At 43.6% G+C, this 25,968-nt stretch overlaps 1 protein-coding gene across 1 annotated transcript in view; it reads right to left on the minus strand.

The window, feature by feature from the left end:
- The window catches only part of KRCC1 (lysine rich coiled-coil 1), a 38,558-nt gene extending 13,629 nt beyond the window's left edge, over nt 1-24,929 (minus strand). Inside the window, exon 1 of the mRNA XM_036751049.1 lies at nt 24,875-24,929. The gene's annotated coding sequence lies outside the window, so the exon portion shown is untranslated. The remainder of the gene's footprint in view (nt 1-24,874) is intronic.
- Between the last annotated feature and the right edge of the window lie 1,039 nt (nt 24,930-25,968).

Genomic DNA, 25,968 nt, shown 5'->3' on the forward strand with positions numbered 1-25,968 from the left:
CCAGCCTGTTTTCTCACCTCGTGAAAGGTCTATGAATCCCAAATAACTGCAAATCACATGTTTATAGGTGAGGATGCTAAAGCCCAGAGGTTAAGTGAAGCACCCCAGAAAACACCAGTCCCAATACAGCGTGTTCTCTATTACACCATGCTGCCTAATCTTGCCACCCCCACCTTCCAAAGCAGTTCTCTTTTTGGGGCTTCCTTCTCTCTATAAAAGTCATTATCTCTGGCTGGTAGAGACATCCTTGACCCTCTTCCCCCACATCCAGTAAATCACCATTTCCTAAGAATTCTTCAAAGAGAAGCAGTTGAGCCTTGGAGTTGGGCAGACCTGGGTTGACATGATGCAGCTGACCCTTTATGTGGCCTTGGATGAGGGTGGAGTGGAAGGAAGTGATGTGGTCAGACCTGAACCTTAGGAAAAGTGACCCTTAACCTCTAGGTACCTCTAGGAACAAGCTGGGTCTCACCCCCATTCCGATAAATGGGGAGTCTTGGTAGCCTTCTCTTCCCTAGCATTTCCACTGTATGACTCATCACCATGTATTGTAATATCTCAGGCCCACCAACGCTCCCTCCTCCAGTCTACCCTCCCTCAGACACCCCTGCCAAATTCACCTGGCTGAACTACTGCTCTGCACGTGGCATTTCCACTGCCCAAATAGTCAGTGATTTTGTACTTTGGCATTCAAGGCCCTGGTCAATCTGGTCTTTACTCCTCCTGGCTGACTCAGTCAAGTTTTGATGAAGGGCTTATACTGCCAGACACTGTGCTGGGGCTGAGGATACAAAGAAAGGCAAATCCAGCCCCCGCCCTCAAGGACCTCTCACTTTAACAAACTGGGCACATCCAAGATGGCTACAGAGTGGATAGAAGGTTGGGAGGCAGAGGGGAATCCTAGGAAAAGCCTCCTGCCTAAGGGGGACTAGAAACGAGTCATGAAGGAAGCCAGAGAGATGAGGAGGGGGCCCTCCAAAGGAGGAAGGGACAGACGGTGCATGGAGCAGTAAGGGGGCTAGGATGCTGGATGGTGAGCATGTGGAGGGGAGCAGTGTGTGGGAAGGCTGGGGAGAGGAAGGGGCCAGTGTATGAAGGGCTTTCAATGCCAGAGAACTTTGTCTTTGATTCTTGAGGCAAGAGAGAGACAAGTGGTGTTTAGTGAGGCAGCTACTGGGGGCCATGGGGCCCTGGGCCTGGGTCAGGAAGACTAGAGTTCCAATCCAGCCTTAGATACTTCCTAGCTACATGACCCCTGCACCTCTGCCTGCCTCAATCTCCTCATCTATAATGGGGATAATCACAGCATCTCCCTCCCAGGGTTGTTGTGAGAATAAATATTTGCACATCACTTTGCAAACCTTAAAGTGCTATCTCTATGCTGCCTATTGTTCTGAAATCAAATCTCCTCTATGACGCCCCTCCGGGCCACAGGCTCCTTTCACCATCTGGTGGCACCCACAGGCTAATGGGCTGGACAGTCAGCTTTCTTCCCCATTAGACTGTAAGCTCCCCTGGAATAAGAAGAGTGCCTTGGGCTTCTCTGCCTCCTTCCCAGCCAGCACAGTGTGCTTGTGGAGGATTATACCCGAGAACCTTTTCTTACCCTGGAGGCTGTGATTTATAACAAGGGAAAATGCCCTCTGAGGAGCAAGACAGAAGACCCTGAGACACTCCTTCCTCCTCCTCATTCATCACTGGGGGGCGGGGCAAAGTTTGGACAAAGGTACAAGAATGGGGAGTATTAGGAAGTGGAAATGACCTCCTAGATAAGGTTCTATTCCTTCCCCTGTAGCTGCCCAACAGGGACGAGTAGGATTTAAGTTGAGTAGAAGGTTTTGTTTTGTTTGACGGGCAGGAGGATCCAGACCTGTGGGGAACTTCTAGTGTGTAAACTCCCTTCACTGACACAGGTCAGCAACTTATCTGTAACTGATATAGACTTAGCGAGAGTCTAGGACACTGGAAGTGAAGATAATTTGCTCATGGTCACACTGAACCCACGTCTTTCTGATTTCTATCCACTACTTCATGTCACCTCCTTGCTAATAATTTGGGTCTTTATTACTTTCTTCTCACTTCTATAAGGAAAGTTTTCCTGTGCACACACATTTCTAATGTCCCAAGTCTGTGCTGCCCTCCACCTTTTCTAAAGTTGTCATTCAACTAAAATAAGGTAATAGCGAAGAAAACTCTGCTTTGCCTCCTCCCTCCCCCCAACCCTAGTCCAACCTGACTAGGGCACCTGGGTGGTGCAGTGGATAGAGCACTGGGCTTGGAATCAAGAAGACTGATATTCCTGAGTTCAAATCTGACCTCAGACTCTTATTAGCTGTGTGACCCTGGGCAAGTTATTTAACCCTATTTGCCTCAGTTCCCTCATCTGTAAAACGAGCTGGAAAAGGAAATGACAAACCAACCACTCTAGTATCTTTGCCAAGAAAACCCCAAATGGGGTCACAGAGAGTCAGACATGACTGAAATGACTGAACAATAACAAAATCCAACCTGACTGGAGGCAGAAACTGAAATATAATTAGATTGCTGTGTGTTCATGATTTAGATGAACATTCTCCTAAAATAAATGAGGAATCAGCGATCAGAGCCTAGAAGACAACTCTTTGGGGAGTAATAAGCACGGTGATCCCAGGAGGGCTGGAGATCTCTCTGCACAAAGTAGATGAGGCTAGTCCAGATCTGTTCAGGACAAGATAAAGACAAAGTGGAGGGGCTCCGCTCCCCGGTATGGATGCCCAAGCCTGACTCAGTGCCACTGACTGAAAACAAAATAGAACAGAATGCTCGCCAGAGAATGTCTGTAAGCTGAGGCAGTTTCAGGAGGAGAAGGGTGGTGGTCTGGGAGGCCACACAGGGGCAAACTAGCAAAAAAAACAAGACAGCAAGTCCAAAGACTAGGACTAGCAGAGGCTTGGAATGGAGAGTTACCAGGTCCTGCTTTCAAGTGCTAGTTCTGCTGTGACTTTAGACAAGTGAGAATTCATTACTTTGGGCCCTAGTTTCATAACCACCATCACGATAACAACTAGCATTTATATAAAGCTTCAGAAATATTATCTCATTTGATCCTTACCACAGCCCTGGGTGATAGGAGCTATTATAATTCCCATTTTACAGATGAGGAAACTGAGGCAGACAGAGGTTAAGTGACTTGCCCAGGGTCACACAACTAGGGAGTATCTGGAGCGGCATCTGTACTCCGGTCTTCCTGACTGCTGGCCCATTGCTCAGAGCCCTCTGTGCTCTGTAGCTGCCTCAGTGTACCACCCTTATCTCCAAAGAAAAAGGGGCTGGCCCAGGTGATCCCTAATGTCCCTCTGGGCTCTAACATTCTAGGATTCCTCTGCTGAGGAACTGAAGATAAGGAGCACCTCTGATCCACAGGATGTACCTAGTACTTAAACTGGTGCAAAGTCAAGCCAGGATCTGTCTCTTAGTCTGTGTGAGAGCACAGTGTCACTATCAAGAAATCTGCAAATGCACCATAATGTGGCTTATCACCTTCACCTCCCTCACACCAAAGGAAAAATAGCTGAAGACTCAACTAGGCTTTTGTCCTCTACTTCAGGGGCCATGGAAGGGAAGAGGCACCATCAGAGAGAAGAAAGGAGTCATAAGTCACTGTGCCTGGTTTTTGGAGGAACTCCCAAACTCTACAGGCCTCACCCTCAACCCCAAATCCACTGTGGAGCTGGCCATGGGTTCATTTCATACTGAATCCTCTTGGTCACTTAGAAATGTCTCGAGGCTTGACCGTATTTCTAAGCAGTTACGGAAAGAGAGATTGCCATCTGATAGGTTGTTTTCCAAAAGTTCACTTTGAAGTTGGGTCTTGGGGAGGCCAAACACCTCCCCCCCTACCCTGTATCCTACAGTTGGTGGTTGAGTTCTCAGCTAAAACATCTTGTCTAACTTGTAATTTAGGTGAACTATAATGCTAATAGCACTTAATATTGGTTCTCTGTCTTGAGCATGGTTAAGGTACGAGGATAGACATGTGGCACAGGAGGGAGAAGGAAAGTGCTTTAAAAAATGTTTAATGAAATAGAATGATAGGATCTCAAGTCAGATGGATGAAGTGTTAGCACCTGTCTAGTCCAGTTTATCCAATGGAGGAATTACTTCCACATCACCCCTGTGCTCGTGGTCACCCCTGAACACCAAAGCCAACTCACAATGCTGCCCGTTTAACTTTTTAACAGCTCTAATCCTTAGTTGCCCATTTATTTTTCCTTAGAGTAAGCTGAAATCTATAATTTCCACCTTATAACTTTCACTCTAGTTCTGAACTCCAGGGCAAAACAGGATAAATATATTCTCTTCTTGGTAATCTTTAAAGTTTTGAAGGCAGTGTGATTTTGTGTGGCTTAGCCCTGTTTATATTTTTCATATTCTGTATTCCAGAGAATTTGAAATCCATAAAATCCAACTGCAAATCTGACCAAACTACTAAGAAGAATGAAAACTACATGTGTCTCTGGGCAATCTGTAGCACTGATCCACCCTGAACGCCTGGTACTAAGAAATAATTAATCATCTGTTATGGTTCTTTCCTATCAGACTATAATTTTATGGATCTAACTATCTGAAGACTTTCGCTTGCTTTCTTGAATTCTCGTTAAATTACCTTCTTATTTATGCCATTCATATAAGGATTTGCCAGAATTTTATTTTTAACAACATTCATGCTCACAAACTTAACAGATTGATAATTCCCTTTGTTCTATCTTTCAGTTTGAGCAGGGAAGAGGCATCATACCTATTTACAATTAAGAATATATAAATCATGCTTTTCGTAGAACAGAGTATATGTAGCCTTTTATCTTTCTTCAGGAAAATGAGTTTACAAATAGTTTACAATCACCTATTATAATTAGATCAGTTTAAAATGTGCTGGGCCAACAGCAAGAGATAGAAAGAGAAATTCCATTCAAAGTTACTGAAGGCACTATAAAATATTTGGGAGTCTATTTGCCAAGACAAACCCAGGGCCTATATGAACATAACTATGAAACACTTTTCACGCGAATAAAATCAGATCTAAATAAATGGAAAAATATCAGTTGCTCATGGTTAGGCCAAGCTAATATAATAAAAATGACAATTTTACCTAAATTAATCTATCTATTCAGTGCCATACCAATCGAACTACCAAAAATTTTTTTTTACTGAGCTGGACAAAATAATAACAAAATTCATTTGGAAGAACAAGAGGTCTAGAGTATCTAGGATATTAATGAAAAGACATGCTAGAGAAGGTGGCTTAGCCACACCAGATATTAAACTGTACTACACAGCAGCAGTCATCAAAACTGCCTGGTACTGGTTAAGAAACAGGGGTGTGGATCAGTGGAATAGGATAGGTACACAAGTAGAAGAAATCAACAAGTTTAGCAATCTACTCTTTGATAAACCCAAAGAGGCCAGCTTCTGGGCTAATAATTCACTATTTCACAAAAACTGTTGGGAAAATTGGAAAATGGTAGGGCAGAAACTGGGCATAGGCCAATATCTTACACCATATACCAAAGTAAAGTCAAAATGGGTTCATGATTTAGGAGTAAAAGCTGATACTATAAGTAATTTGGGGAAGTAAAGAATAGTTTACTTATCAGATTTATGGAAAAGTAAAGAATTCATGACCCAACAAGAGATAGAGAACATTACAAAATGCAAAATGGATAATTTTGATTATGTCAAATTGAAATGTTTTTGTACAAAAAAAGCTAATGCAACAAGAATTAGGAGGGAAGCAGAAAATTGGGAGAAAATCTTTGCAACTGGTATCTCTGATAAAGGCCTCACTTCTAAAATATACAGGGAACTGAGCCAAATATATAGGAATACAAGCCATTCCCCAATTGAGAAATGGTCAAAGGATATGAACAGGCAGTTTTCAGAGAAAGAAATTAAAGCTATCTACAGGCATATGAAAAAATGCTCTGGATCACTACTGATTAGAGAAATGCAAATCAAAACAACTCTTAGATACCACATCTATCCTGTCAGATTGGCTAAAATAACAAAACAGGAAAATGATAAATGCTGGAAAGGATGTGGGGAAATTGGAACATTGTTGCATTGCTGGTGGAGTTGTGAGCTGATCCAGCCATTTTGGAGAGCAGTTTGGAACTATGCCCAAAGGGCTATAGATATGTTCATACCCTTTGACCCAGCAATACCACTTCTAGGGTTGTATCCCAAAGAAATCACACAAGCGGGAAAAGGACCCATATGTACAAGGATATTTATAGCAGCTCTTTTTGTGGTAGCCAAGAATTGGAAATCAAAGGGATGCCCATCAATTGGGGAATGGCTGAACAAGCTGTGGTATATGAAGGTGATGGACTACTATTGTGCCATAAGAAATGGGGATGATGCAGACTTCGTAACAACCTGGAAAAACCTACACGACATAATGCTGAGTGAGCAGAGCAGAGCCAGGAGAACGTTGTGCACAGCCACAGATATATGGATTCTGTGAGGACCAACCCTGACATACTGCGCTCTTCTCAGCAACCTAAGGGGCAAGGACAACTCCAGGGGACTCATGATGGAGAATGCTATCTTCATCCAGAGAAAGAACTGTGAAGTTTGAATACAGAACGAGGCGCACTACATGCTCGCCTTTTCTGCTTCTCTTTTGTTTTTGTTTTTTTTTTTGTTTTTTTTTTTGGTTCTGTTTCTTCTTTCTCATGATTCATTCCATTGGTCAAAATTCTTCTCCACAACTTGACTGGTGCATAAATTAATTCAATGCGAAGTTATACAGGACAGTTATATGAGCTTCCATGCCGTCTTGGGGAGGGAGGGGGGAAGGAGGGGAGAAAATCTGGAACTCAAAACTATGTAGAACCATGTGTGGTAAACTAAAAATAAATAAATTAATTTAAAAAAAAGAAGAATCAACCAAAATGTAGTGATTGAAGTACATTTCTGAAACAGGCCATTCAAGCCACCATTGGAGCAAAGGTCAGCAATTCACAAACTGTGTTTTACTACAGAATACATTCCATTCAATTCAATAAGCACATATTAAGTGCCTATTACATACAAAGCACCAATGTTAAGTGATGAAAATTCCAAGACAAAAAAAGAATTCATGTCTGTCCCCAAGAAGCTGACATTCAGTTGGGGGACAGAAAAAGAGATACTCAGAGAAGTCAGGTTTTTGAGAAGGTTTGAAAGTTGGATGAGCTGTATTTTAAATTCGAAGGTTAGTTATCTGACTGTAGTGTGCCACACGACTTGGTGTTATCAGTAATGGAATCTATCCACAGAGATATGACCATTTCAGATGTTCAAAAATGTGATTTTGATGAATTACAAAACTGATGTGATCATGTGAAAACTCTTAACGAATTTTTGCTCTCCTGGTATTATCCTAACTTTTAGGAATTAAGTGAGTCAGGGATTTAAATATAGGATTCCTAGTCACTCTACAACTCTGAGGTATTTGATTCCAAGCAAGTGAAGTCATTTATGTTAAAAATAAAAAATATCTGTGAAAAGGGGAGTTCTACTTAGCTCTTTGACCGTATATTCCAGAAATTTTGAAGGACACCCTCAATAAACCATTACATTTTACATGCCAAATTTCAGAATCCTTCAAGAAAGAAATTTTCAGTTCTAGAAAAGTTGGATTTGGTATAAGCAGAAAGAAACTTCTGATTCTGAAGAAAGAAAAAAACACATATATACATACACATACATATATACATACATACATATATAGTCTTACATGATAAATTTCCTGCCAGACCTTTAAATAGTCTGAGAAAATTTTTAAATCGTTGATTCTAAGTTCCACTCGGTCAGGAACCCATCCTAGTGTTATTTTTTCTCAGTCATTATAAGAAGCCTCTGCATATAATAGCTTAATAAATGCTGGATGAATTAAATATTGTGAGTAGGTAAATAAACAAGAGTAAGAATAATTCTATTCCCTGCTCGGATCACATCTGAAGTACCTCATTTTAGGAAAGACATAAGTCAGCTGGAGGGTAACAAGATAAGAACTACTGGTATAGTAAAGGTGCTTTAATTCATATGAGAATCAGCTCGAAGAGAGCAAGCCATTTAATTTCAAGAAGACACGACTTGGGGAGATGATAGCTATCTTCAAGTGTATGAAGATGATGCTTGTTCTGTTTGGTCCCAAAGGCAGCAATGGGCAGAAGCAGAGCCAAATTTAGGTTTGGGGTAAGGGAGAATTTTCTAACAAGTCACACTGTCCTAAAGTGGAATGGGATGCCCCTTACCGAAGGTTTCCAGCCAAAGATGGGCTGGTGATGTTTCAGGTCTACTCTGGAGGGGAATTCTTTTTCAGGTACAAAGTGAATTAGATGGCCACTGGGCCCCTCCAGGGAGCCGCTGGAGTTCAGCAGTTTTGAAATTCTGTGAATTCTGAATCTTGGAAAGACTACACAATCTAGTCTTTTAAAAACTGAAAAATAAAATTAAAACATTTACAATGGATTAAAGAAGGTCTGAAGCAGTCATGTATGAAATGAATTGACTGAAGAACTTCAAATGAAGAATTTAGTCAAGTGCCAGTCTCATATGATCTACAACTGATAATTTATACATACAAATCTGTATTGTTTAAGCCCTTAAACAGTTATAATTCAGAAAAAAATGTTTTTAAAATGTAACTTCTGACTTCTTGTATAATAGAAGACTGGGAGTGGGTATTAGTTGAATGATAAGAACAAATGCTAACTTGATAGATTTTTTAAAAAAAGTCATGAAAGGTAAGTTCTTCTCATTTTAAAAATAACAGGGAACCCAAAATTCAATTCGATAAACAAATACTTTATATTTCAATTGCACAGTAATGGCAAGAATAGGGAAGAAATAAAAGGGAGAAAGACAAAAGGGTGAGACGGGAAATAATGAGTCACCCAGTTCCTGCATGCAGCTTTTTATAGGACAGCCATGGCAAACCATGAAAATAAGTTGGCAGGGGGGTGGAGTAGAAGGTTTTGTCAGAAAATCTGGGGCTGATGATCAGCTCTGTTATTTACTACTTATGTGACATTGTTTAAGTGACTTCATTTCTCTGGGTCTATTTCCTCATTCATGAGAGGATTGTACTAAAACTAGATAATTCCTTCTTGGCTCCAAATCCTAATTTGACAATGCATGAAATCTTACAGAATTCTATGAGTTTTCAAGATCTTGGGACTAAAGGTTACCCATTCTTACAAGTCAGGGAAATCCTTGGGAGATAGCCTTCTGAGTGAAAGAGCAGATGCCAGAGAGATTGCTGGTTACATTGCTTAATTTTAGTTGGGTTCCTAAATGTTATAGCTACTAGAATCCAATTCTTCCCTATACACGGGAATAGGGACAGTGAGATAGGAAATTAAATACAACACTTAAGAAGCCCAGGTGGTATGGATAAGATCTGGGAGAATTATTGGTAGTGCTAGACCAGCTAGGGAAAGGAGAAATGTGATCACAGCAGGCCCATTCAGAAATGGGGTTTGTAGGAAGCAAACAAGAGTTGGTCAGGAGACAATGAATGAGGCTTCATGGGTAGACCAGTGGGGCCTTGAAGGAGGTGGCTGATCCCATCAGGGCTTTGGCGTTTCCCAGGGTGTTAGAGGTTTAAAGGCCAAAATACTCAAAGAGTACCTTGGAGGTGGAGAGTTGTGAGCATGGTCTAAAAGGGCTGGAAATGTTGGCTTTTCTCACTTCTGGCTGACTTGATCTTTTTTCCTGTCTCCCTTAATTAATCATAATATAGAACTGAAATATGTTTTTGGTAACAATTATTGAATACAATTTTGTTTCTCAGTTAAAATTTTTAAAATGGTTAAACTGAAGGCTTTAGGGAGACTATATGGTATAGTGGAGAGAAGTCTATAGATTGATAACCAGGATTCCTAATCCCATCAATAATGAGTTCTCTAACCTTGGGTCACAACTTCTATGGAACCTCATATCCATTCAAAATAATAGTTACATTCAGCTATCAATTCCATAGTTAATTTTAAGAAAAATCAACTGAAGTTAAAGTTGTCTTCCACTTGTAAATGTTCCTTAAATGATTTTCCTTGTTGTAGGGGTTCAAAAAACTTCCCCATCTGTTTTTAAAGAAAATACATTCAAAAGTCATTTTGGGCTCTCATCAGATTTGACCTGAGGAGGGGAATACCATAAACACTCAATTGGGTATCTTACCCCACAGGAAAGAAGGAGGAAGAAGATAAAAAAGGGAGGATGATAGAAGGGAGGGAAGATAGGGGAGGAGGTAATCAAAAACAAACACTTTCAAAAAGGGACAGGATCAAGGGAGAAAATTGGATAAAGGGGGATAGGTTAGGAAGGAGCAAAATATAGTTAGTCTTTCACAAAGTGAGTATTGTGGAAGGGTTATACATAACGATACGCATGCGGCCTATGTTGAATTGCTTGACTTCTTAGGGAGGGTGGGTGGGAAGGGAAGAGGGGAGAGAATTTGGAACTCAGAGTTTTAAAAACAGATGTTCAAAAACAACAACAAAAAAAGTTTTTGCATGCAACTAGAAAATAAGATACACAGGCAATGGGGCATAGAAATTTATCTTGCCCTACAAGAAAGGAAGGGAAAAGGGGATGGGAGGGGAGTGGGGTGACAGAAGGGAGGGCTGACTGGGGAACAGGGCAACCAGAATATACGCCATCTTGGAGTGGGGGGGGAGGGTAGAAATGGGGAGAAAATTTGTAATTCAAACTCTTGTGAAAATCAATGCTGAAAACTAAATAAAAAAATAAAAAAAAAGAGGATATAACTCTTCAAGCAAACTATGGAGCTCCTTTTAGGACTTTAATGATTTAAGGATCAAAAGAGTTCCATATATTTTACCCCAAGTATCTTCTACATGACTGCCTGCATTTCTTAGCCTATAGCCCATACTCCAAAGGGAATGAGGCTTCAGATCTGGGAAAATTCTAGAATGGATCACTAGAGATAGTTGGTGACTATCTAGACATGGAAGTAGTGCTTACAAAGAACCAGCATGACACCATGAAGAACAGCTTGTGCCATACCAGCTTCATTTCCTTTTGTGACAGGATTTAAACATGATTCCTAGTTGAGGGAAATGCTGTAGAATACATAGCATTTACCTATATTTTAGGTAAGCATGTGATAAAGTACCTTGTACTTTTTGGTTCACGGAGAAGATGGAGAGATGTGGACTAGATGGAAATACATATAGAAGGATGCAGGACTGGCTGGATGGTTGGACTCCAAATGGCCACTGAGTTGATGGCTTGAAGTCAATGTGGTCTCCAGTGGGGTATACCAGGGATCCAAGTTTGGTCCTGGGCTGGGCAAAGGCATAAATGGCTTGTCTGTCAAATCTGTAGGTGACACCAAGCTGGATGAGAGACAGCAGATTCTGCCAGTCTACAGCAGGAGTAGACAAAGCATGGCCCACAGGCCAAACCTGGTCCTCTGCCTATTTCTATATGGCCCTTGAGCTAAGAGGAGTTTTTACATTTTTGGAGGGTAGGGGGTTAGGCAGGGCAATTGGGGTAAGTGACTTGCTCAACGTCACACAGCTTTTAAGTGTGTCAAGTGTCTGAGGCTGGATTTGAACTCAGATTCTCCTGACTCCAGGGCCGGTGCTCTTATTCACCATGCCACCTAGCTGCCCTGAGTTTTTACATTTTTAAATATGTAAAATATTTAAATACATTTTTAAATAAAGCTTTACTACAGATTTGACCCTGTAGTTTGCAAACCTAGGCCTAAAGCATGGGAATGACTTCAGTAAGATGAAATTCAAGAGGAATAAATATAAAGCCTTATACTTGGGTACAAAAAATATTTTTGCAAGTACAACACGGCAAAATTATACAGTTAGATAGCAAAGTGTATGAAAGAGATATGGGGGGACTGCAAACTCCCTGAGTCAGAGGGTGATGTGGCTGATTTTACAGATCATAGGATCACTACTTGAGAGCAGAAGGTGGCTTTAGAGGCCACCATACAGAACAGACAGCAGATAATCACACTGTCTTCTGCCCTCATCAGACCTCCCTGCACTGCCTGTTGCATTCAAGTCCAGGCAGGACACTGAGGACAAGTAGGATGGTGGAGGGACTTGAAGACATTTCATATGACAATAAGCTGAAGCAACTGGGGGTGTTTAGCCTAGAAAGGAAAGGTTGAAGTCGACATGAGGGCTGCCTTCAAATATCAGAAAGGCTGTCACATGGATGAGATTCAGACTACTCTGTTTGGCCCTGAGAACAAGCACATTTAGGCTTAATGTTAAGGATGATCTTAGCTAGAGCTGAGCTGCCTCAAGAGACACTGAGACCCCTACCTGTAGGGATTCCAGGACAGGCTGGATGACAACTTGCCACGAGGGTAACAGAGACAGGTGTGGGCTGGACTACATAGCCCCCAAGTCCTTTCCAGCTCTCAGATTCTGTGCTTGGAATAAGTCAGGCCCAGCTCTGCTAGCGGATAACCCTTGGGTAGGTCATTAAATCTGTGCCTCAGTTTCCCCATCTTTAAAATGAGCATATTACTTTGTACCACCTTCCCTATGGGGTTGTTGTGAGGACAGAAGGAAAAGTGTATTTTGCAGTACCATAAGCTGCTATATAAAGGTAAGCCACAAAGTGCACAAGGCCTTGATTTGATGGCAAAGGCACTGGACCCAAAGCCAGAAGACAAGGGTTCAAATGCTGCTTCTGCCACTTATTGTGTGTTCTTGGACAAGTCATTTTAACTCTGAGTTTGTTTCCTCATCTTTAAAATGGACATTTTTGTTCTACCTCATCCACAGGACTAAGTGAGCTTGGGAAACATTTCATGTGAGCTATATTATTTAACGACCCCAAACTGTATGACCTGATTTCATTTCCTCTCAATACTGGAGCTTCTATTCATTATTCCCAACAGTGAAAGGGAAAGGCCTGCTGGTGATGTGTGCTGGGCACACAGTCAACTCTGAAAAGAAGATGCTTGCTTGTCTGGAAATGATATTCAGCTTTGAGATACAGATTTGTGAGGTGATGAGCTCACACAAAGAGCTGGTTTACAAAGATCATGAGAGGGTCTCAAGCTGTGTTCTGATTGGCAGAATGTGGTGTGTGTATGCGTGTGTGTGTTACACATGCTCGAAAGAAGAGGTTAGATTTAACCCCAAAGATGGTACAGAGCTGAAGCGGGGGAGCATTCCAATGACTACAGGGGCAGAGAGGGGACAGAGCTCCAGGAAATGAAATGCCCTGCAGACAATAACGCACCAGCAAGGGATCCCTTGATAGTATATTCTGACCCTTTTTTCAGTTTTAGTAGTAGTACATAGGGAAGGGGAATAAGGAAATGTTATGTGGTTTAAAAAAGAACCCAAAGGAGGCCCTGAAGAGAAATAAAAATGAATACTGGCTCATATTTATACTAGTGTTTTTTTGATCAGAAGAAGAAACTGAGGAAACAGATTGTACTAATATTGCCTCCATTTTTCAGATAAGGAGACTGATGTTCAGAGATCAGCCTGAGGTCAGAGCTGGGGCCAGGACCTGGATCCAGGTCTTCTGGCTCCAAGGAGAACTTTCCCCATAGCACCACATGCCTGGAGGAGACAATAGGTGGGGTGACTTAGGAGAGGAGCCCTGTTGTGGGCAGGATTATCTCCTGGCCCCAGTTCAGGGCACAGCCCCATCTTCCACACGAGTATAAGAAGAAAACTGATTCACAAGGCTACAGTGTCAAAATCTGTCTCTGTGTTCTATTTGATGACATTTTCCTGATCCCTCATAAACCTGACAAAGGAGGTTAAGGCTAGAGATACCAGGAAATACTTCAGAATCATAATTAGTGTTTATGCAAATACGTTAGGCCCAAATTAGTAATTTAGGGGCAGGTGAAATAATAAAAATTAAAAGGCTTTACAAAGTTTCTCTGGATACCACAAAAATTCAACGGGATGCTCTACAACAGAGGCCCTTTTTGGGTATATAATGGACCTTTTGATAGTCTGGGGAAACCTGTGGCCCCTTGCCAGCATAATGGTTTCAAATGAATAAAAATTCCTCGGATTACAAAGAAAATCAAGATGTATTTTCCTCCCTAATTTCACAGACTTCTGAAATCTATCCACAAGCCCCTTGGGGTTCCATGTACTCCAGGCACATTAATCCCTGTTCTAGAATAACTTTCTTCCTTTGCAACCTTTCTACTTATAAGGAAATGTAATCCAGTTAGCTATAAAATGGCCTCTGTAAACTTTAGCACAATGCACTATCACATAACTGTAAAGTCCACTGTGCAGAATGGATGAGAATACTTTGTTGACTGGAGAAAAACAGGATAGGAGCTCAGAAACTGGCTATCATGTGATCAGCTGTAAGCTTCTTAAGGACAGGGACTGGTTTTTGCCTCTTTTTGAATCCCTAGCAATTAGCACAGTGCCTGGCTGATAGTAGGCATTTCATGTTTATTGAACTGAGAAGTCTGGAATAAGACGATGAAAGGGAAAAGGATGCAAAGCTATTATTATTAAGTAAACTTATTTCACAATTTTGAATTTAGGCGCATTCAGAGTAAGGTGTAGTTTTGCTTTGCTGAATACAAAGCCCCTGCACTAATTAAATCTTTAAAGCATCTACTGGTGTCATTCCATGCCAATTATGACAAGAGGGATCCTGGGACATTACTGTACCGTCACTGTCTTGGGAGTACCTTTATGTACATCATCCTATTTGATAATAATAACCATGGCCAGCAGAGGCTCTATCAAGATGAAAAGGCTTCAAGTGTGCATCTGGTTGTCTGAGGACCAGGTGAGATCAGTGTGGTGAGGCTCATCACCAGGCTGGCTGTATGGCCCATAGCAATTATCACTTGCTGTCTAAGTCTTTGCTGGCCGGACAAGTCATCAAGCCAATGAAACCATGAGTCTTCGAAAGTACCTTAGTGACTACGCTGTTATGGGGCCATCAAGTTTGCACAATGACCCTGTGAGGTGAATAGTGCAAGCACTGTTATCACCACGATACAGATGAACAGAAACAGAGGTAGAGAGGAGAGGGACACCTGTAAGGTCCCAAAGCTAGTCAGCCACCTAGCACCATGGACTACATTAGCACAACTTCCCCAAGAGCACAGAAGGGATATGCACAGCTAGGGGCCGCTTTCTCTGCTGTGGACCTCCTTCCCATTACAGATAAGGAGAGAAGCACAGAGAGATAAAGGTGAAGCCTGCTCCAGATAAAAGATGGGGACCTAACTGTGGAGTCAAGGGATTCCAGACTTGAGAAATTCCTGAGGAAGGGCCATGGGGAGAAGAAAGCCTCCAACTCCCTAAAGCGGTCATAGATTTGAATCGAGATGTCACAGGATCATAGACTTAGACCTGGGAGAGGCCTTCAGGATCATATACCTCCTCATTCTGCAGATGAGGAAACTAGGGCCCAGAGAGAATAAGTTAGCTTGTAGTGGTGGCTTACTTTTGATTGGTTGTATGGATATTTCTAAACATTGTCTCCCAGGCACCTGTCCTTGGTCCTGAGCCAGTCTACATTTTTATCAGTTACTTGCATGAAACCACAGAAGGCATGTGTGTCAAGACTGCAGAAGACACAGCTGAGAGTGTATACAAAAACACCTTGACAGACTAGAAGGTTGGACTGAGTAAACTTTTTTAAACCTGGAGGGAACTTCCAATAAAGAGCTACTTTTACCAATGCATCTTCTCTGCACCTTAGGGTGCTAGAGCTTCCCTGAGCAGTGAGAGAATGAGCTACTTGCCCAGGACAAGGCACGACCTGACCCCAGGCAACTTCTGACTCTGAGACCAGCTCTCTTAATGTAGGTATCAGGTACTATCCTTGGGTTCAAAAAAATGATCGCCCCAAACCCCAAGTACAAGATGACAGCAGTGTAAGTAGAGAAGAGCCCCTATGAAAAAGAACCAGGGAATCTGTAAATCTAAGTGAATGGTGCAGTATGGAAGCCTGGGCTGAGAGACAGTGTCCAGAGGAAGGGAGACAAGAGTGCCCCTGTGCTGTGCCTTCATCAAATCATGTAGGTAATAGTGTCTTCAGTTCTGGGTGACACATTTTTCAAAAGACAGAGAAAAGCTACAGGATGTCCAGAAGGCATGACAGAAATGGCCAGGGGCCTGGAAAACATGTCCCAAGGGATCAGAAATGGGGGGGGCAGGGTTCACTACAGAAGAGTTACTAAGGGGCAGGACAGCTGTCTTTGAGAATTTGGAAAAGCTATCAGTCAAGAGGAAGAGGGATCAGATGCATTCTGTTGGCCTTAGGGAGCAGAACTAGGAACAATGGGGGAGGGGGAGGAAGCAGGAGTAAGAGTTAGGCTTCTCATCAAGAAAATCTTAGCAATCAGCAGCTTTACCATTATACTCCAAAAGTATAATGAGTACTCTCAGTAGGTAATGAATTTCCCCTTTTGGAAGGTACTCTGAAGAACTCCCAGTATTAACACCTTGCTTTCCCTAGTAATAGCTACAATCAACATTCCTTTCTTTGAAAATAATTTTCAATTTAGACATTCAGGGTTTTCTTTTTCTGTGAAATCTTTTATTTTTTCATAGAAACTGCCATTTGGTTTCAAGCCATATGTTAGAAAGCACAAACTGTGCAAAGTTAGGGCCAACTGCCCCCTGATTTTCCTACACTGATCCCTTTTCTTTTGGATTGGACCTGAGAATCCCTGGTGTAAGCAATATCCTTCACCAGTGCAGGCTGGGCCCTGCTCACCAATGAAGTCTGGGGGAGAAGCTTGGGACAGCGCGAGGTTAGATGACCTGCCCAGTCACCCAGCCAGCAGAGATACCAATTTACATCCCTTTCTTAATCAATTCTATTAGATAATATCAAGTGACTTTAGACATCACTGCTTTTTTTTTTTTTTGACAAATTTAATGATAAAGTTTGAGGCAGGAAGGATTATAAAGATTCTGTGCTTACATAATGTCTCTAGAGATGGACTAAGATGAGAACTGACTTGATTCCTCCAACGGGAGCTGCTAATGCTTAGGCAGCTGAAGACATGAAGACCACTGACGGAATTTAAACCACTTTTGCTTAGTGTCGAGTTCTGCTGAGAGGCTTATTGTTACTCTAATGATTTTGTGGAAGGTTAGGTCTATTTACTTATTTGATAAAAATGAATCTTTGGAGAGAAGGGTGGGAGCATGCATAGGGAGCTGCCCATTCACTGGTTTGAGTAATTCCCAGGTGGAAGTTCCCTCCACTGATGCAAACTTGTAGGAAATCTCCATGGCTGAGGGTACTAAGAGGTGAAGGGGACGTGTCCAGGGGACACAGAGTGAGAGAGTGAGTGAGTGAGTGAGTGAGAGAGAGAGAGAGAGAGAGAGTGAGTGTGTGTGTGTGTGTGTGTGTGTGTGTCTACCACTACTTGTCAGAGTAAAGACCTGAACTCTGGTCTTCCTGACTCCATGGCTGGCTCTCCAGTGCCAGGGGTAGAGAACCTGCAGCCTCAAGGCCACATGTGACCTTCTAGGTCCTTGGGTGCAGCCTTTTGACTGAGTCCAAGATCTACAGGACTAATCCTTTTACAAAGGAGACTTGTTCTGTGAAGTTTGGATTCAATCAAAGGGCCCCACTTGAGGACCTAGAAGGCCACATGTGGCCTGGAGGACATAAGTACCTCATCACTGCTCTAGCTACTAGGCAACACTTCTCCAAATGAACCTAGCAATAAATTACCTAGGTAACTATCATTAAAAAAACAAAACCCAAGAAACTATGACAGTGACCTCTCCTGGGGCGTGCGTGTGTGTGTGTGCACGTGTGTGTGTTCCTAAGGTTTCTGGTGAAATTTTAAGCAAGTTCAAAACTACCTCTTTGAGGAAAAATACTTTTGGCCATTACTTAGGTTTTTATACTGAAGTGAGAGTTTAGGGCTAACTAATCCTGACATATGGTACATTGGGAACAATGTGAGATTTCTTGATGTATTAAAAAGGCTAAGTGTTCCGTGATTTGAATAATTTATATTTGCAAAGGGGAAAAAGAGGGCTGCTTTCATCAGGAGTGCTGGTTTTATATTTTGGACTCCTCAAATTTCTATTCCACAAACACTTGTTAAGGCTGCCTCATGTGCTAAGACCCTGGGGATAATTCCCAAGAAAAAAAGGAAACACCAAATTACATTTTGTTCCCCTCCCCTGAAATCTGAATCCTACAGGTGGAACAGAATGTTGAAGAACTGAATTACCATAGTTATGTGTGAGGGAATGCAGTATTTTGTAAAGCCATGACATGACTCTCAAATAACTCTCTCCACAAAAATAGAAAGATGTTTTCATCTTCTAAACAGGAAAAGAAAAGTCGATCTGGCCTTTCACTACTGATGAAATCCTGGCAACCAGTGAGCAAAATGTGGCGCTGAGCTGTGGAAAACCCAGGGCCCTGAGCCAGCTCTTGCTCTGTTGACAGTGACAATAGACAAAGAACTTTCTCTTTTTTATCACTCAAGTCGAATCTCATTAAAAGGAACTTCAAGGGATGTCCACATTTCTTTCTTGTCCTGGAAATATATAAGCACCCATAGAAATATCCTCTTCTCACTGTATACTGTATCCACTGGGGATCTCAACAGCTCCATCAATTCAATGATCATTTCTATGTAGCTGATTCCCAAATCTATTTAGCCCTAAACTCTCTCTTGACCTTCAGTCTTGGATCACTTACTGCCTACTGGATGTCTCCAACTGGATGTCCATAAACTCAGCATACAAAGCCCATTAACCTTCCTTCCTAACCCTCTGGCTACCAAACTTCCCAGTTACTGTTTAGGGCACCATGGTCCTCTCTCAGGCTTGCCACCTCAGGGTCATCCTCATTTCCTCTTGCATTCATTCACCCCACAAACCCAACACTTTGCCAAATCTTGTTTCCTTTACCTTCACAACATGTATCACATACCACCCTGGTGCAGGCCCTCCTCTCTTTATGCCTGGATCATATCAGCAGTCTTCTGTTGGTCTCCCTGCCTGCCCCAGGTTTTCCCCCAGCTCCAGCTCATCCTTCACTCAGCTGTCAGAGAGATGTTCCTCAAGGTTTAGTCTGTCCACGTCCCACTCCCCAGTGCTTCAGTATTACAGAGAAGATGCTATTTGGTTCTTAATGCCCTTCACAACCTGGCCCCATTCTACCTCCAGCTTCCTTACACTTTACACTCCACTCCCCGCAACCTGGCAACCCATAGACACTGGCCCCCTTCACTGTGCCACGGACATGACCCTGAACCTCTTCAAGGACTGTCCCCCATGCCTGGAATGCTCTGTCTTTCCAAGTTGAGCTCAAATCTCACCTTGTGCAGAAGGCCTTTCCCAGTCCAGAACACCCTCCCAGGGCCTCCTCCCTGAGATTACCTCCCATTTACACTATAAATATTTTGTATCTACATGGTTGTCTGCATGTTTTCTCCTCATTAGAAGGTAAGCTCCTTGAGGGCAGGGACTGTTTGTGCTTTTCTTTGTGTCTCTTAGCACACTTAGTCACTTAGCACAGTGCCTAGCACACAGTAAGCTCTTAATTAATGCTTGCTGATAATGAACTACAAGCCTGTTATAAAACCAACCTCTGCACATCTTAAGATAAGTGTAGCCTGTGGGCTAGGTCTCTTAAGAAAAACAAATCAAAAGCACAGGTCTTAAACTTTCATCATCCTATGTGAAAAAGAAAACCACCCAATAACAGCATTAATATTCGATAATGTGTTTGCACTTGTATATACTGAAGTTCCAGTATTTACAACAGGGCCTTAGGTACAGTTCCTTTGCACATAATAGTAAGAGTACTTTAAGGTTTGCAAAGGGCTTTACAAAACTTCTCTCATTTGATTCTCACAACAGTCTTGGGAGGAAGGTGCTGTTATTAACCTCATTTTACAGAAAGGGAAACTGAAGCTGAGAGAGGTTAAGTGACTTGCCCAAAGTCCCACAGCCAGTATGTGACTGAGGCAGGATTTGCACTTGGGTCTTCCTGACTCCATCTAAAGAAGCCACTTTGGCTGCCTCCATGGTAAGAACTTCCTACTCATTTAATTCTGTCAATTTTTAGACAATGCTATCTGTAACAAGTGCACAGGATTTCAGTCTAACAGATTATTTTTCATGAAAGATCTACAGTATAATACAAGAATTTGCTGTCCTCACCTTCCTCCCTAGTGCTGACACAATCAGCAAAGCCCTTAGTGGGATCTCCTTGACAGCATGGATTGTCTTGGGGTTTTTCCCTAGATCTTAGCACAGCCCTTGGAACACAGTGCTTGCTAAATGCTTTTTCAGTCATTCCTTCCTTCGTTCTAAGTATGACTCTGACTAGCTAGTTAAAAACAAAAAGCATTCCTTGCATTGAATAATTAATTTCTAAATTTTCTAGAAGGATAATGCTGTGATGCAATCTGTTGCGTTTTTCTTATGCTGGTAATTAACTTGAATCTGATAGCATCTGGATCAAAATCTACGTATCTGCCTCATAGTCTTGAAGATAAACTTTCACTTTAAGTATTTTAGAGAAATGCTGTAATAGAAATCATTTGATTGTTGTTGTAATCATGAAGCTAGGAATTTTCCTCATTCTCAATGAAGAGTATCTTACATTTTGTTTTCTTTAGATGCGGAAACATAAAAATCATTCATATACTTGAGAGAAGAGGGCCACAGGTGGGTGAACAACAGTGTTTTTAGTGTTACTAACATTTAAAAAATTTGGCTCAATGGAATACCAATATCTTGGAAAATAGAATGATGACTCTTACCATGAGCTCTTAAAATGCTCCCCTTCATGGAAGTGTCTTCATTTTGTTTTGTTTGGTTTGAGCCTACCCCCAATATATTTTCATTTCCCCCAATATATTTCAGCTTCTGTTTCTCAGCTCCTTGTAGAGTTCTTGCTACACTGACCTTTGATCATCCCTTCCCAGGAGACCGACAAGATCCTGATCAGCCAATTACAGCTAAAGCAGAATGAAAGTGGGGTTTAGGATTTGAAAAAGGGGCGCTTTTGTTATAATAACCTGAGCAGGATCATGAGAGGCAGGAGGAAGGTGTGATGGTCCTTTAGCTACACTACCAGGAATGCACTAGCTGGAAGTAATATAATGCCCATTCTTCTTTTCCCCTTGTTCTTACTTATCTCCTATCCAGAACTTACAACTACAGTATTATATGGCTCCCAGTACAGGAACAGCCAATAAATACTCCTTATGACTTAAAAGCCCTAGGGAGGGAGCTGCTTGAGGAATAATGCTCCCATGAGAGGCTAAGCGACTTACAAGTGCCCAGGATCATCAGCTATGTTAGACACACGTTTTGAACTCGGGGTCTTTCTGACTCCAAGCCTAGCACTCTACCCATCAGGCCAAGCTGCCTCCTTATAAATGCTTAAGACTTTTAGAAATGTCTGAACTTAAATGTGAGTGCTTCAAAATGACCACTTCTGTCAAGTCAGAAAGCTTGGTACAGGGTTAATCACCTGACAGTACATAATGACAAAAGGTTCATTTCTTTGACTAGCAGAGGAACTGTATTTGATTTTTAAAAATATCTGAAAGCAGAAGAATATGACACTAAGCAAAGCTGGGTTTTTCATTATTCACTGAATATCACCATGGGGTTTGTGTTACTAGTCAGGGTTTCCCCTGTAATGTGCTTTGGTGTTAACTGTAACAGGTAAGGAGATGCCATGTAGAGAATACAAATGAATGATGGAATCACAGAATCTGAGAACCTCTGGGGAACCCTTGATCTCGTCTAGCCAGAGCCCCTTGTGGTGCAGAGGAGGGGATGTGACTTGCCCGAGGTCACAGAGCAGGCTCACTGCAGAGCCAGGATAAGATCACGGGGTGTCCTGACTCCTAGAGCCCAGTGCGTCCACTCCACCGTGCTGTGATATAGTGGTTTGTACTGCAGGGACTGTGTACCTGGCACTGCAATTTGTGAAGAGGACCTGAATAAGCTCCAAAGACTGCACATGCTAACCAAGTCAGTTCTTCTTTCCACAGACAACCATTTCCTTTAAGATGGTGACTGACCACAGCCAGCCGTCTATATCACATGACAGGACACTGAGAAGGGCAAGCCTTTGGACAGGTATAATGTTACACAAGCCACTACAACTAAAAACAGATCAAACTTCCATTTTAGGGGCAGGAAGGTAGCAGTAAAATGCCCAAGTGATTTCCACTTCTGAATATAAAGAACAATTACATAGACTGGTAACACAGCCTAATTCTTTTAAGGGGTTTTTTAAAATTTACAGAATGCTTTGGCCTATTATATAGAAGACTATACTAATTTTCTACCTGTAGTGATTTACATAAGACTGTCACCTTACTCACTGTAAAAATAATTTCAGGGATTTTTAAAAACCATTATTATAGTGCTTTGTATAGCACACAAAAAGAATTTAAAAGGAGGGGGAAACTTCTATTTTTATAGTGTGCTCCAGTGGTAAAAAGAAAATACCTTGTTCCTCTTCCCCGAAAAGTTTTTAAAAATAGCATTTGAATGTTTACTCTCCCTCATGGGGGGATGGGGAGGATATCTTCTTTTAAATGGCAGTTTTAAAACCAAGGAAAAAAGTTATGAAAACATTTAAAGTTTCAGAGCACTTCTTATACAGCAAGTATAAATGAGCTGAATTTTTAAAAATTCACATTATATCAATGTTTCCCTGAAGCCTACTAGAATGGAATTCATCCAAAGAAAAGGCAAACAAGGAAGCATGTAGGCCTTGATCTGGTGGAGGCTGGGTTCTTTTAGGAAGAAGGGCCTGAAGCACTGCAGAAGTGTGATTCTCAGGAGAAAAAAGTGCTAGTATAGTGAGGGCAGGACTACAGGGTCTGGGAAGACGTGTGGAAAATGACTAGGGAGCTGAGCTTATGAAGAATTTTACTACTCTTTGTACTTAGTATTTCATGGGCCTAAAAATCTGCTTGATTATCCCATGGGAATGAGAAAGTCACATCAGATCTCTGCCACGTAGGGGACCATGGTTCACAGGATGAACCAGCAGAACAGGCCCTACAGGGGACCCCTTTCTAGTGCCCGTTCTGGCCCACTCCATCTTCATGTATGAGCTGAAACCCTGGGAGGCTGTTTGTGCACTGCCAAGGACCCCAGCCTGAAAATGATGGGCAAACTGGACAGTCTCACTCTGCCCGTGTCTCCTGTTCTTTCTCCCCAGGAGTCCCGGGTGGTTGGTTGGTCTCCCAACAAACCTTCTCCTCCTACTCTACCTGGCTAGACTTGTCCCCACATGTTGGGTAGGCTCCCCCTCCTTCCCTGTGCTGCCCACTCTCTACCCTAAAGGCAGCCTGGCATACAGCACTGTACCTGGGAGTCAGATGGCCCTGGGTTCAAATATGGCTTCAGACATTCAACAGTTGTATGACACAGGGACAAGTCACTCTAACCTCTATCAGCCCCAAGCTCCCCATCTTTTATATATGGAAGACAGCCAAGCAGCACATCTTGCCAAGGTTCCCGAAGTTTAGGCTGGAAAGGCCCTCAGAGGTCCACGAGTCCAAGCCCCTCAATCTACACAGAAATCTAAAGCTTCTGAGTTGTCCACGCTACGTGTGCATTAACAGACTTTCCTTTTCTTTCACTGGTGTTTAATACCACTTTTAGTAAACCATACCTGAGATGCTACCTACCCTGTGACCTTGGGCAAGAATTCACTGAACCTGCGTGGTTTCTGCTTCCTCCTCAGTAAGGAAGGGGTTGCACTGAATGGCCTCTAAGGATCCTTCCCAGAGCTCCATGATCCTATTCCCTTCTAAACCCATTTTTAATTAGAGATGAGAATATTAGAGAATAGAGTGACTCTGGGATCTGTCCTTGGTCCTGTGTCGTTCTGCCAATGCTAAAACGTTTTCTACAAACTCATTTTTAGAGCTACATCTGTCTATAGCCCTGACATGAAGCCATTTGTCCAGGGTCATGCAGCCACGTATGTCAGAGACAGGACTTGAACCCAGGCCTTCCTGGACAGTTGTCTATTCACTGAGCCAAGTGCCACAATGGTAACAAGAAGACAGGGGATAAGAACTAGACTCTGAACCCTGATTTCACGGGTTTACGGAACTCCCAGTTGAGGAAGCTCCTCCTACTTTGGCATGTTCTCTGCAACAATTAGTCTGAGAGAGTGGAACAGATGACTTAGGGGGCAAAGTCACTCATGCACACACACATATTATATATAACATAAATGTCTATGTAGGTATGAATGAATGTGTATGTATGTATGTGTTTTCACTTTACCTCTCCCCTTCCAAGCCTTGGACCCTCCTTACTAAAGGCTCCTAACTCTCCCCCATCTCTTGTCTCCTAACCTTTCCATAGCCTTTTCCGGGGGTACCCTCTTTCTTTCTGACCCTTCTCTCCCAACCCTTCTATATTCCCCTTTTTCCTGGGGTCCCCATTTCCTTCTGCCTTTCTCCCTTAACACTTGCATATTCCCTTTTCTTTCTCTGCCCCTTCTCTCCTAACCCTTCCATAACCCCCTTTTCCTGGGTCCTCCCATCTCTGCCCCACCTCTCCTAACCCTCTTCCCTGGGGTGCCCCCTCTCTCTCTGCTCCTCCTCTCCTAACCTTTCCATACTACCCCTTCTCCTGGGGTTCCCCTCTCTCTCTCTGCCCCTCCTTCCTGGGGTCCCCGCACTCTCTCTGCTGCTCCTGCTCCTGAAATCTCCATCTCCCCCCCTCCCCCGCCCCCTCCGTTCCTTCGGCCCCTCCCCCGCTGCTGGGCGGGGCTGGTCACATGGGCGTGTCCCCTCCCCCCGCTGGAGGGATGGGGGCGCCCCCGCCCCGCGGCGCCCCCTCCCGAGGCGGGCACTCACCTTCTCGGAGGCCGGGGCGGGAGTCTACATTACAACTAGTGTCCCCCCTCCCCGCCGCCGCCGCCGCCGCCGCCGCCGCCGCCGTGGTGGAGCCGCCGCCGGCGGGGGCTGCGCAAGAGGGGGCGGCCCGGGAGCCCACGCCCGCTCCCCCCGCCGCCACCGCCGCCGCCTCCGCCGCCACCGCCGCCGCGCACGACGAGGACGAGCCCGGGGACGAAGCCTCCCCCGGCGGCGGCGGAGGCAGCAGGGACGGCGAGGAGGTGACAGCGCTCGGCGCCGACGCCATGTCAGCGGGGCGGCCCAGCACGCCTGCGCAGGAGGCGGCCAAGCGCCGCGCGGCCGGCCCCGCCCATCCGGACCCCGCCCCGCCCACCATCTCCCTCTCCAGCCCTCCTTCTCCCCAACTCTGGCCTCGTTCTCAGGCGCCCCGCCTTAGCACGGAGAACGTCGGCTTCCCACGCTCTGCGTCACAGTGGGCGACGCCGTAGGCCCGCCCCGGGAGCCCCGCCCACCCACTGTAGCGCGTGCGCCTCCTGCTAACTGCTCGTGGGGCTCGAGCTGGGGGACGGGGCAGGCTAGAGAAGCTACTGAAAGCGCGTTCGAATCCCGCCTCCGTCCTTGGCCCTGGGTGGGTTGCCCGGCATCCTCATCTACTTAGACTGGGAGACCTCTCGGTCCCTGCTAGATATAGGACCTTAAGAAACCCAAAGCACGTGTCTGCCCCCGCAGTAACGTATATGAACGAAATTGACTTCCCTGGAAATCCACATTCCTGGAGGACCAGCTGTTCCCAGGAGTCAGGTACCGATGCTGTGGGGGAGGGGCGAGTTTGGGCTTCTTCCGGTCTGAGGAAGAGATGCTGGGCCAGAATTAGGAAGAAGTAGAACGTGCAGCTAGAAGCCCTGCTGGCTGCGGGACTGAGCAAGGGACTTGTCCTCTTTGGGCTCTCAGACTGACCTGAGTGGCAAGGAATGAAAATGATAAGGACGGTTGTTCTCCTAATATAATTATTAGTAACTGCATTATTATTAATTTGAATAATAACGCTGCAAATGTGCTACAAATAACAGGCAATAATAAAGCAAAGAATTCAG

The sequence above is a fragment of the Trichosurus vulpecula genome, chromosome 3 (genome assembly GCF_011100635.1).
Source record: "Trichosurus vulpecula isolate mTriVul1 chromosome 3, mTriVul1.pri, whole genome shotgun sequence".
In the NCBI taxonomy this organism is placed as follows: Eukaryota; Metazoa; Chordata; class Mammalia; order Diprotodontia; family Phalangeridae; genus Trichosurus; species Trichosurus vulpecula.